Source organism: Propithecus coquereli, unplaced genomic scaffold (assembly GCF_000956105.1).
Source record: "Propithecus coquereli isolate 6110/MARCELLA unplaced genomic scaffold, Pcoq_1.0 Scaffold49, whole genome shotgun sequence".
Lineage (NCBI taxonomy): Eukaryota > Metazoa > Chordata > Mammalia > Primates > Indriidae > Propithecus > Propithecus coquereli.
Window position 1 is genome coordinate 8,252,083 of NW_012150729.1, and position 12,864 is coordinate 8,264,946.

General features: G+C 40.0%; 1 protein-coding gene across 1 annotated transcript in view; it reads right to left on the bottom strand.

The window, feature by feature from the left end:
* Positions 1–8,888, bottom strand: part of SCN7A (sodium channel, voltage gated, type VII alpha subunit) — a 113,827-nt gene extending 104,939 nt beyond the window's left edge. Inside the window, exon 1 of the mRNA XM_012655825.1 lies at positions 8,647–8,888. The gene's annotated coding sequence lies outside the window, so the exon portion shown is untranslated. The remainder of the gene's footprint in view (positions 1–8,646) is intronic.
* Positions 8,889–12,864: the final 3,976 nt, after the last annotated feature.

The window sequence follows — 12,864 nt, forward strand, 5'->3', positions numbered from 1 at the left end:
GAGCCAGGATTGTCCTAGAATTCTATTTCTGGTAGACCCAGTCTGTCAGATCGTTGATCAAAAATTTCTGGCCAATGGCCACATTAGGGCTCAATGAATAAAAGTATCCTTTGCTATTCTCTAAAGGAATGCAAAGGAGGCTCTATCATGCTACCATACTAACTTGCACTCCATCCTGAGGTCCTTGATACAACTGTTTCCCCAGAAGAGCAAGACTTGATCTCAATTTCTGTTTTAAAAACTCCAGAGCTGAAACTATCCCTAGAGCTCTCGGGGTCTTCTCTGAGCTAGCTGACCTCCATGAGCATCCTCTTAATCTGTGTTTAGACTGTTGGATTTAGCCTTCACTGTTGCCCAGCTTCTCAGCAGTGGGACTAAGCCCATAGATCCACAAACCACACCCTAAATCTGTGACCAGACAGAAGAGTTCTGACCCACTTGTCAAATAGGCCAATCAGAAACCTCTAGCACCTACTCTGGCTCTGTGTTAGTTGAGATGGACACAAAACCTTCAACAATGTACCAGCCCCTGGAAGACTGACTAGATGTGACAGCGCCAGATCTGCAGTTCACAAATCCTGGAGCCTCTAGGAGGACAAGAAGGTGAGAGTATGGTGACCTCTGTTCAACACACTGGTACTGAGAGCTGTAAAGAAAGAAAATCCTCTCCGTATAGCTGATTTGAATCACACCAGCTCTGGACTACACATTAGAAATCTCCTGAGGCTACTATTAAAAATCTAGGAGCCAGCAGCCCAAGGCAGACAGTCTATTTCAGAACATCTTGTGTTACGGCCCCCTTGAGATAAATCTAATGCAGGCTGCCAGGCAGAAAGATCCCTCTGGCTGATAGCCAAGCCTCACCCAACCACCTTTATAAAGGAAGTAGACACATCATTACATTTTCTTTGGTTGTTTTTTTCTCATTCAATATTCCAAATATGAGAGATGAAGCATACACTGGAGTTGCTGAAGCAAACACCTGTTCAATAACCTCCCTTCTCTAGAAGATCCATATTCTTTTCACCTCTTTGGGCACCTGCTTTCCTTCAGCTCTCCAAGGTCCTATTTGGCAATGACCTTACCATTTGGCATTCAGGCAACAGAAGTCCTGGGGCAAAATAGCTCTAAAGTTTAAAATCAGAGTAAAACACCTGAGACATTCACCTTATTGTGCGGCTCCCACTTGCCTCCAGGATAACAACTCTAACATTTTCCTTCCACTCTCTCCTCCGCTTTCTGACCTATTCAATCTCATCTTTAAGTAGTGTAACCAGAAGTCCCAGGTTACTGGGGACAGTTTGGGTTTATGCCTGTTGTGGAAGATTAACTATTAATGACACCTTCTTTGCTTTTCAGAAGCATCCTGAGTTGGATGATGAATTACACGGCTACCCAATCAGTGAGCCAATGCTAGGACTCTGTGTAGCTCAGTTCCCAGAGAGGAGGCTGCGTCAACAGCATGTTGTATCAGCAACCACAGCTGCATCTTCTTAGAGATAGATAATGAAGGGCAGGAAAGAAAGGGAATGCCAGAAGTCAATGTTTTTCCTCATTCCTTCTCCCACTCCCAATTGTTACCCTGTCCCTCAGTTTGATTCCCAGAGTAGAGCCTGCCAGTAATGCAGTGAGGATACGAGACAGATTCTCCACCTGCAGGAGACGCCTGATGACTGCCCGGGGCAATTGCAACCTCTTCAATCCTATTTATTCCAATCTTAGGGAATTCAAACTACAGCATCTAAGTAATCAATCGTTATGCTTTTTGGGAAATTGAAGTTGTTCCTAGGAAAGAGAAAACGAATGTTAGATTAGCTTTGCCAAATAGAATTGTGAAATGTTCCACCCTTTACCAGATGTCTGTGTGTGTGTGTGTGTGTGTGTGTGTGTGTGTGTGTGAGATGCATTTCTGAAAAGATTTTGGTTTGCATACAAGAATGTAGACTATAAAGCAATATAACATAAATTAGGAAAAATGAAACAAAAAAATTTAGGACAGTGGATCAATAGCGTAAAGATATCTCAAATGCCAACTTTACTCTGACGTGCACCAGGAAATTAAGATCAAATGACTTCTCAGTAGTTTTCAAAATATTTTGAAGCAATTATGCTCTATAACAGACCTGGACAATGCATCATGTCAATTGCACCAATAACATTCAGATAATTGTAAAAAAAGAGTAATGATAATAATAAGGCTGATAAGCTAAGTTGGGACTTAGAGTTGATGAGATCATTATATAGACTCTATATTGTTGAGAACATAAGAATCATAACTGCTGACCAATTTAGCAATTTAGTGACCAATTTAGATTGAATTTTTGTTGGTTTGGACTGCTTGCCTGCACTTAATAGACATATTATGGCTTATATTTCATCTTTTCCACATTCCACAATGACTCACAGTTAAATTCTCTGATACAGAGCTATTTCCCTTAGAGCTCTCTGACTAGGATCTTTCCCCCTCCACCAGGATTTAGAACTCAAATGGTATTAGATACATTGCTTTTTACAATTTTTTGTGGGAAGCTACGAACATTTTGTCATTGACTTCTAGGAAGCAGAAGCCTATGAGGAAAGATGATTGAAGCTAATGAAATTCTAAAGGGTATGCATAAAATTAACACAATAATTTTAATAGTAAAATGCTATAGAGACATAATCAAGACTCATTTCAATGAATGTGGCCTTTTACAGGCTGTGATATGGAGGTAGTGGGCACCCTCACACAGTTCAGGTGAGAATGTAAATTGGTGCAGTTTTTTTTAAGGGCAACTTGTCAATAGTTCTCAAATAAAGTTTCATGTACTCTTTGGCCCAGAAATTAAGCTGCCTTATGAAAATTCTTGCTGAAGTTTGAGAAGTCATATTTGCAAAGATGTTTATCACAACATACTTTTAATTTGAAAGAACCAGAAACAAAGTGTCTACTCTAAGGACTAGTACCATAAATTCTAGTATGTTGCTGCCATGAAATACTAGTCAGTAATAAAGAGGAATGAGATGGCTATGTCTGTGCTTATATGGAAAGTTTCACCCAATCAATTGTGAGTGAAAAATATAAAGACGAAAACAACTTGTATTGTTCACTTTTGAATAAAACGTTTTATAATGATAATATATGCAGAGTTATACATGCTAGTGTGTGCATAATGTTTCCACCTCTGGAAGTAAGTAAACTATTTTATCTATGGAAAGGGACTAAAAAGGTGCCAGAGGATTCTGTTGCTTTCCAGTTAATATATCCTTATTACTTGCATGTAGCTCACCATGTTATTACTACAGTCTAGAGTTGAAAGTTTACACACTCAAGTTTGAGGAATAAAGGACAGCTTGATTGAAATGGTACCAATCCACCTGGAATTTTTCAGCCATATGTGTAAATAGATGTTATGGTACCAATCCACCTGGAATTTTTCAGCCATGTGTGTAAATAGATGTTCTTTATATTCCCCTTGACTTCAACCCACCTGATTTTCTGCTTTTGAATTATTTTCCACTTGGGTTGGTTATTTCCAGTTTGGCTTCGATTATCTGACACCTACTGTTTTACTTGTCTCTGGCATAGAGTCTACCTAGCCTACCTTAATTGACTTTTGCCACTTTGCTCCTGGACCTGGATTCTGCCTACAGCTGTGTTCTGCTCTCAGGTCAACCCATATGGGCTTCAGGTTCTACTCTTGAATATATCCACTTAATTCTGGACTCAACTCCCTCACTCTGACAATTTCAGCCAATACGTTCCTAGAATATGTTATCTTGAGGAAACAAAATTATACATGAGCAACTTTCGCAAAAGCATAAGCATGCACTGTCATTTTTAAAAGTTTTATTTTATCTTTAATTGATAATAATTGTATGTATTTATGGAGTACAATGTGATGTTATGATAGATGTATATATTGTAGAATGATTAAATAAACTAATTAACATATTAATTAACCCACATACTTCTTTGTGGTGAGAACATTTAAAATCCACTCTCCTAGCATTTTGAAATATACAATACATTATTAAGCTATAATCATCATACTGTGCAACAGATCGCTGATACTTATTTCTCCTGTCTAACTGAAACTTTGTACACTTTTACCAACATCTCTCCTTTCTCTGTCCAATCCCTTACTCCCAGCCTCTAGTAACCACCATTCTACTCTCTACCTCTATGAGTTTAATTTTTTTAGATTCCACATACATTTGAAATCATGCAGTATTTGTCTTTCTATGCCTGGAATATTTCACTTAGTATACCATCCTCCAGGTTTACCCGTGTTGTCCCAAATGGCATATATCCAAAGGAATTGAAATCAGCATGTCAAAGAAATATCTGCACTCCCATGTTCATGACAGCATTATTTATAATACAATAGCCAAGATACAGAAGCAACCTAAGTGTCCATCAACAGATGAATGCATAAGGAAAATGTGATATATATATATATATATATATATATATATACATATACATAATAGACTACTATTAAACCTATTAAAAAAAGGAAATTCTGTCATTTGCACTGCCATTTTGTTTTGATTATAATTCTTAAAAATTTTAATCTAAGCATTCCTCAGAATTAAAAAGCAGAGACACAACCTAGTAAACAAATGAGCAGCAGCATAAATCCAAAAGGACATGTCCTTTTGTTCATGGGAACCAAACTTCCCCTTGAAGTCTGGTGAACTCAGATTCTAGTGATGGTTCCTTAAAATAATGAGGAGCTGAGGTCTTTTCAGGTGTCTGCTCTCCAGGAAGGAGGAATGTAGGTCACATACATTCAGAGTGACATAATCAACTTACACTAGAAGAGTAGACATATGACAATGTCTTGATATTAGCACCTAATCTCAAATTCACTTACCAGAACGAATCCAAGGAAAGCTCAGTGGAAATTTGAATGCCTGGAGAGGATACAGAGGACATTTAATCTCTGTGGAAGATGGAGGCTCACCAGGGCGAGCCCTTATGACTGGCCAGGCAATGGAGGCAGAGAAGGGTTGCAGGAACATGAAGGAAAGCTGCCTCTGTTTTAAATACGCCCACTTGAGCTTCTCTATGACAACCTGATGGTTCACTAGCAGGGTCCTTTGTTTCTATGGATATGATAAAAACTTCCATGTTGTGTGTGTCCAGCCCATCAAAACAAGCATGTTGGCGAAAACCAGAGTCTCTCCAGAACTAACTATCCTTATGACCCTAGTCAGTCAGACCCTTGACCAGAAGAATCTGGTCAGAGGCCATTTAAGAGCTCAAAAGGGAAGAATGCATTCTTGCCCTACTAGAGTAATACAAAACAGATCCTGTTATGAATGTAACTTATATACTGACCAGAAATCCTGAAACCTTTTGGTCTATGGTCTTAGATGCCACTGGAGCTATGAAATACTTGTTTTTTTGTTTTATTTGTTTTTTGTTTTTAATTCCAGAACTGACACATTCACTGGAATCCTGGAGGATTCTTCTAACTGGCTATTTACCTCTACTTCTGATAACTATGAAAAGGTCTGTCTGCTTTTCCAGGATTTAGTCCCTGCTACCCCCAAAAGCTACTTTAACTTCTCAAATGCAACACCAAATAGATACCCATTCCCTTCTCAAACTGGAGAGCAACTAGAGAGGATCCTTGAGACATGTTAGGGTGAGCATGGTTTTTGTCTCACTCTGAGTTGTCTCACTCTGAGTTGGGCAAAGAATGTCCGACATAGTGCCCCAGGGCCAGGTGAAGAGAGTAGATATGGACCAGAGCCAAACTTATAGCCTGTATTCAAGTGCTTAGACCCGGCAAGCTTTGAGGGAACTCAGAGAGTGAGAGACTGTGGACTGGAAGACTCATCCTAGCATTTAAAGCAGAAGAGATGGAATATTCCACTCAACATAATATCTTCAACAAGGGTCTATGGTCCCCATATCAGCATCATCTGCTGTTCTAGTCTAAAACTAAATACCCTAGCCTAATCCCAGACCTTTCAATCAGAATTTCCATGAGTGGGGCCCCAGTTTCAGCATTTCCATCAAGCTCTTTCATGCAGACACAGGCAGTCACCTGACTCTCCCCACCGTCAGAGCTATCTATAGAGCTGGTTATGCTCAGCCAGCACCAGGCCAAGTCAACCCAGTTAGAAATATTGCATAAACAACTGGGATATCTGTTTGCTAGGAATACCAGGGTGGAATATAAAAAGATGAAGCCTAGTTCATAAACAGCAATGGTTGAACAAATGTATGGAAATCATGATCTTAGCTGGGTCACAAGATATGGACCACTGAAAAATATCGCTAGGAGCCCTCAGAGGAAGTCATTCCCTTTAAACTCAAAGATTCCCTCTTCCAATATTGCATAGATGAGACCTCACTTACCTGGCATTGGTTAACCCACACTAATAGAAGAGAAGGGGACCAACGCAGGCAAAAAGAAGACCAGTTTGTATAAGTTAGTTCTGTGTGATGAGAGGCGACTGTGCATTGCTGATAGCTTGTGGGGGTGGGCAGAGGTTCCAGATTTCCTTCTAGCTACTGATCAACACTGATACTGGCTACTGGAAATAATGGGCTCAGACTCCCAGAAATCAAGAATGTTCCTTTTACATTAGTGTCTCCACTATAAGCTTTCAAGAGAGAGTCTAAGGTGGTGCGTAGATAATTGTTCAGTCTCCAGTTATGATGCAGATTTCAAGCCACTGAGATCTAGGGCTATGGTGTATTAGGATTCTTCTTTCCTAAGTAAGGGATTGGGCAAAATGCTGTTGTTTTCATTTTTAGTATGCTTTGGACGTGTGTTCATCATACATGGGCAAAATCAGTGAGCGTGTATATCAACTACCAAACCCTCTATTACATGAGGCTATGGAAACAGGATGCCCAGTTCCTAAGTGCTTGGCTGTACCCCCAGTTCTAAAATTGAGACTGATATGCAGCAGAGAGTCTAGGGGCCTGGCTGTTCCATCTGGGATCCATTGGTCCCTTTCCTGAGCTTATGTCCAAGTTAGGTCTTTCTTCCATCACTTCAAACATACCCACAGGAAAGAAGGGGTTCGCAGCTCCTCTTCCCCAAGTGCAAGATTTTAACAAATCTCTACAGTCAAGAGTGAAGTATTTATGCCTCAACTTTGATTTTTCCTATATTAATTAATAGACCAAATAAATTCACCAATATCCAATATACTGATTGTTTCGCCCCCAGGAAGGAAGACTACACACCTAAAACAAAATTTAAAACTAAAAAGAAAAGCAGGGTACAGCATATATGGAGAATATTAAAAGGTGTTTAAATGTGAGTAGCTAGCCAAAGCATACACTTCTGTGAAGACAGAGGCTTACAGTTTAGAATATACTTTAAGCTGTACAAGTGGCAAGTGATGGATTCAAATTCCACTTTCTCTAGTGCATTCTAGAGAAGCCTGTCAAAGCCTCCTTTATTCTTATATTGAACTAGACTTAGAATGAGAACTAGAATAGTGAAGTAGATAAAAACAGAATAATTCCTTGTACAAGCAACAGTTACACATAGTATTATACTTTCATAAAACCCTTCATGTAATCTCTGTCAATTAGTCCTCAGTAGGAGTTTTCGATGTGTCACTTATAAATAAGAAAAATAAAGCTCAATTAAGTTAAACAATTGGCTTCATTTGCACAAAAATTCTAAATTCTAAATCCCAAAGATTTCTTCATTGGACCTCCTGCTCAGTCACTGATTAGCCAGGTAGCTCCAGCAAATTACTGCTATGCGCCTTATCTTCCTTACCTGTAAAAATAGGAGCTGGATTATACAATCTTTAATTAGGGTTAGTCACGGCAGGTATGGTGCGCAGGAATCTGTTTACTGTGGGACCCAGTTTCCTTCTACTTTGCCATAAACTACACTCTTGAACAATAACAAGGGGAAAAAATACCACAACTAACACCACCCAAACTCCTTCCCATTCCAAAGTATTTTTCTGGCCAGTATCCAAACTTGACATCATTCCCCCTAATGAAGGGACCCCATCAGCATGTCATTCCACCTGGATTCATCATTTGTCTTGCTATGATCAATGTTTTGAAGGTATCATAACTGAGTCACGTCATCACTTCTGAAAGAAAGCACCCAGAAGATATGTATTTCACAGAGCTACAGAAACAAAAACCCTGTGGATCCAAACAATATCAAGATGCCCAGCTGTTTAAACTGAACACACCATTTCCAACGACATTCAACTGAGGCCTCTACTTTTATACTGACAATTCTTATATGAAAGCACCAATCTTGAAATCGTGAAGTTGCTTAGAATTACAGACAGGATTCCTAGAAGTGTAAACCAATCTGCATAATCTTTCATTGCTTTTATCCTGTCAGTGTATCATGTAATATAAATCATTGCATATAGGGTTTCTAGATATTTTACACTAACAGAGCATCTTGGTTTCAGAAGCTTACCTGGTGGAATGAGACAACAGACGACACAAACCGTGCAAACATCCACAGATGACTGTGGCTGTTGAAGTGGCTCTCTTAATGCACGTCCAAAATCTTAATCTCCATCCTCCTGCTGGGGACCCTAAGGGTGTGTATGGGATGGGGCAGGTGGGAGTGGGTGGGAGAGGCTGGCGGCAGATGATAGCTGTCACCATTCTAGGACTGGACACAACAGCAAGAAAAAAGCACTTACTTGCTACCGAGTGACGAGTGACGCGTCTCCACCAGCACCTGAGGGAACCCTCAGGAGCAGGGCTCCTTGGAGCCCTTTCCTTCTCCTGGGCTGCTCTTTCTTCCCGGATTGGGTTTTCTGAGCTCTGGTTGCATAGGAGGTGTTTTTCGGCTGGTGTCTGTCCTCACCAGCTGTGGCTCGGCAGTAAAGGGGCTCCCCTGAATTGCCGGCTAGAAACCGAGTCACTGGGGCGGCTCCCCCGCCACTGACCCAGAGACCCTTCCAGCCCAGATGGCCAGCGGAGCGGCGCCCGCAGCTTGGAAGCTGTTTTTGTCTCCTTCCCACTCCTCCCTCCCCTCTCGCAGCCACACCACTCTCTCCCCCGCCCTCATCTCCAGGCCAGTGCGCGACTTCAGCATCCAGATCGGGCGTGGGCGGCTGATACTGGCAGAGACCGGCTGCAGAGGCAGGAACGCGGCAGCTGTGGCTGCTCCGCCACCAGCTGTCAGGCAAGGGAGGGAGCAGGAGGAGGGGGTATCGGTGAGGACGGGAAGTGGGGAGAGGACCTGGGGGGCGTGAAGGAGTGGAGGGGTTAGGGAACAGCCGGGCAAGAGAGGAAGGGCAGGGTGCAGCTAAGTCGTGGGGGAGGGAGGAGTGAATGGGAGGGCGAGGAGCAGACAGGTAGAGAGGACAGGAAACTCAGTTTCTTTACCTCCAGTTGTTTTCTCTCTCCCCTTGCCTAGCTGCCCCAGTAGAGCTGGCAGGGGCAATTGTCAGCCCCCAGCATCCAAATCTGGACTTCGCTGTAGATGAGAGTTTGTGATGTTGCCGTTGTGTGTAGGTGTGTAGCTGTTTAGGAGAGAATGGGCTGGAGCTGCTACAACCCTCTTGCTTTAGATCTCTTTCCCACTCTGGTGATTTGAAACACCGGGGATAGAGGAAAAATTACGTAGATTTTAGCAAACTGGGGCATCACAGTGTAGTTTGGGGATGAAGGAAAGAGGGGTAGGGCCTTCCTTCCCAAAGGGAGTTTGGAAAATTTTGCCACACCTTAAACATTCATTTGGTAACCCCATCTTGTCCAGACATCACATCATTTTGTCCAAAAATACATCAACACATGCTTTTGAATGGTAAAAACTTCTTAAGAATGTAACCCAATGCAATTATCACACCTAAAAATTAACAATAATTATATTGTAGGGTCAAACATGATTTCTTTGTAATAGACAATTTATGGAACAGAAGCTTCTCTTCTCCACATTGTGTAGTGACAATGCAAGTAAAATTTCTAGTGCATAGAACTTTCCTTGGCACAATCGGATTCATGCATCCTTTTCACCAGTAAAATTCTACATACCTTTCACTACATTCAAACATAATATCAACTTAACAAAGCTAATAATACCAAATATTTAAAAACTTTTGAAATGAATAAAAAGAAGTATTCCTTTGAATGACGCATAATGAGCAGGTGATGGATCCCAAGACATTGAGCAAACTCACAATATAAAAAGAGGCCAATATTTTGGATGGGATTGGATTTATATTCTGAGTTGGACAATCACTTTTTTGTTGCTGTTCTGGAACAAGTATTTTTCCACCACTGTTCGATAACATTGCTCAATTGGACCCCAAAACAACTGGCAATTATTATGCTCCTAATAATGAGTCGAGAAACCTCCCACCCCCATTGAGCTTCCTGGCAGGGGGAAGGGTGCAACGGGAGAGCCTGTTTTCCACACTTCTCTTAAGAACCTTATAATCTTGTGTTCTAAGCTATGTTTCCTGAGTATGTCTTCAGAAAGCGGAATCTCTAGACCAACATGCTCTGCCTAGTGGAGAGAAAAACCTGCTCTATCACACTACACTTGAACGGGAACCAGATAAGCCCCTGGGGACATCACTTTCCTTTCATCCTGTTTAAATGGGGGCTGTTTATTCTCACCTCAAAGATATCAGTGTCAGGATCACAGATGGGCCTGGTGTTTTTATTCATGGCCCACATTGTCACATCCAGGGTTGACAAAACTTTGTGTTAAAAAGACAAGCAAACAATACTCTCAAAACATACACAAATCAAAACTCTTTGTTTGGAAATATGTCCTTCAGTTACATCCTCCTTTTCTTCTTCTGGTAACAATCATTCTCTGACTGTATGGACACTCTTACTTATTAAGAATTTATTTTTTGGTTGACAGTCTTTCCTTTCATCTGAACTCTTGCTTTTATTCTTAACAACTTTCACATCCGTTTGGATGCCAACAGGCAGTTGGATGAAATATCCAACAGCCTAACTTCTGATTTCCTCTCTTATAGATGATCTTTTTCTCCACACCACTTCAGCTATGAATTCCCACACTCACACTTTGAATCTTGCCATAGTTAGCAACTGCTTTGTTTTTCCCCAAGGCACTTATCTGTCACGCTAAATATCTATTGCTTATTTGTTTATTTTCTGTCTTGTTCCACTAGAATCCATGTTGAATGACAGCTGGGACTTGTTCATTCCCTATTACACAATAATGCTTAGAACAGAGGTTGTAATATAGTAGGTACCCAGTAAATTCACTAAAGGAATGAGCACCAAACATGACCTAATCCACTATGTGCTTCCTGGAAAAATGTGGTGATTCACCAAAGGAATAGACTGTAGAGCCGATGGAATATAAAAAACATGAAAATTGTTTGTTGATCTGTTTCCATTCTTCCTAATCTCTGGCATTTATATACTTTAATACTTCTGTAATATGTAGATATGATAAGTTCCCCTGGCTACATAATCCTGATACAAAAAAGCACAGGCCTGCCTCAAAAGAAATGGTAAAACCAAGAAAGTCCAATTTTTGTCTATGGGGAATGCCAAGGAACTTAGAGAAATGAAGCAATCAGAGTCAAAAAGAAGTCACATTTTTGATAGTAGCCATTCTAACAGGTATGAGGTGATATCTCATTTTGGTATTGTCAAAAAGAAGGATGATATCAAGTGCTGGTGAGGAGGATGTGGAGAAAAGAGAACTCTTGTACACTGTTCGTGGGGATGTATATTAGTACAGCTATTTCGGAAAATAGTATGGAGGTTTCTCAAAAAACTAAATATAGGATTATCATATGATTTAGCAATCCCACTTCTGGATATATATCCAAAGGAATTGAAATAAGTATGTCTAAGGGATATCTGCATTCCCATGTTCATTTCAGCATTATGCACAGTAGCCAAGATGTGGAAGCAACCTAAGTGTTCATTAATAAATGAATGGATAAAGAAAACGTGGCATTTATACACAGTGGAATACTCTACATCCTTTAAAAAAAGGAAATTCTGTTATTCATGACAAAATGGATGGAACCGGAAGACATTATGCTAAATGAAACAAGTCAGGCACAGGGAGATAAATACCATATGATCTCACTTATGGGTGGAATCTAAAAATGTCAATCTCATTGAAACAGAAAATAGAAAAGTAGTTACCAGAGGCTTAAAGGTAGGAGTGGGGGAAAGGGAAGACATTGATCAAAGGGTACAAAGTGTCAGACTGTGTTAAATGCTTGAGGTGAGGGATACCCCAATTAATTTGATTTGATTAATTCACATGTGTATCAAAACATCACTTGTATCCTATAAAAATATACAACTATTATGTATCCATAATAATTTTTAAAAGTCTCATATTGGAGGAATAAGTTTTAGCATTGCATGGTGACCATAGTTAATAATAACATATGGTATATTTAAAAATTGCTAAAAGAATAGATTTTTAATGTTCTCACCACAAAAAATGATGAGTTGGTAAGGTGACACATATGTTAGTTACCTTAATTAAATCTTTCCACAATGTATATAAATGAAAACATCATTATTTGTCAATTAAAAATAAATAAAATAAAATGCAAAAAAGTTGTATTTCCTAATATATATTCAGAAGGTGGAAGCTCTAGAGCCACATTCTCTGCTTTGTCAAGAGAGAAACCTGCTGTATCACACTGCACTCGAACCAGATAGGCCCCTGAGGGCATTTCTTTCCTTTCAGCCTGTTTAAATGGGGGCTGTTTGTTCTAACCTCAAAGATGTCCATGTCAGGAATATGGATGGACACTTCTCTTACCCTTATTATAGAATATTAAGAAATAGATATGAGTTTTGGATTGCTGTCAAAATCCAAGTCTAGATTTTTTAAAGATGAATATAATATAAATCATTATAGAATTATATCTCTCTGTATCATTTAAATTTTATGA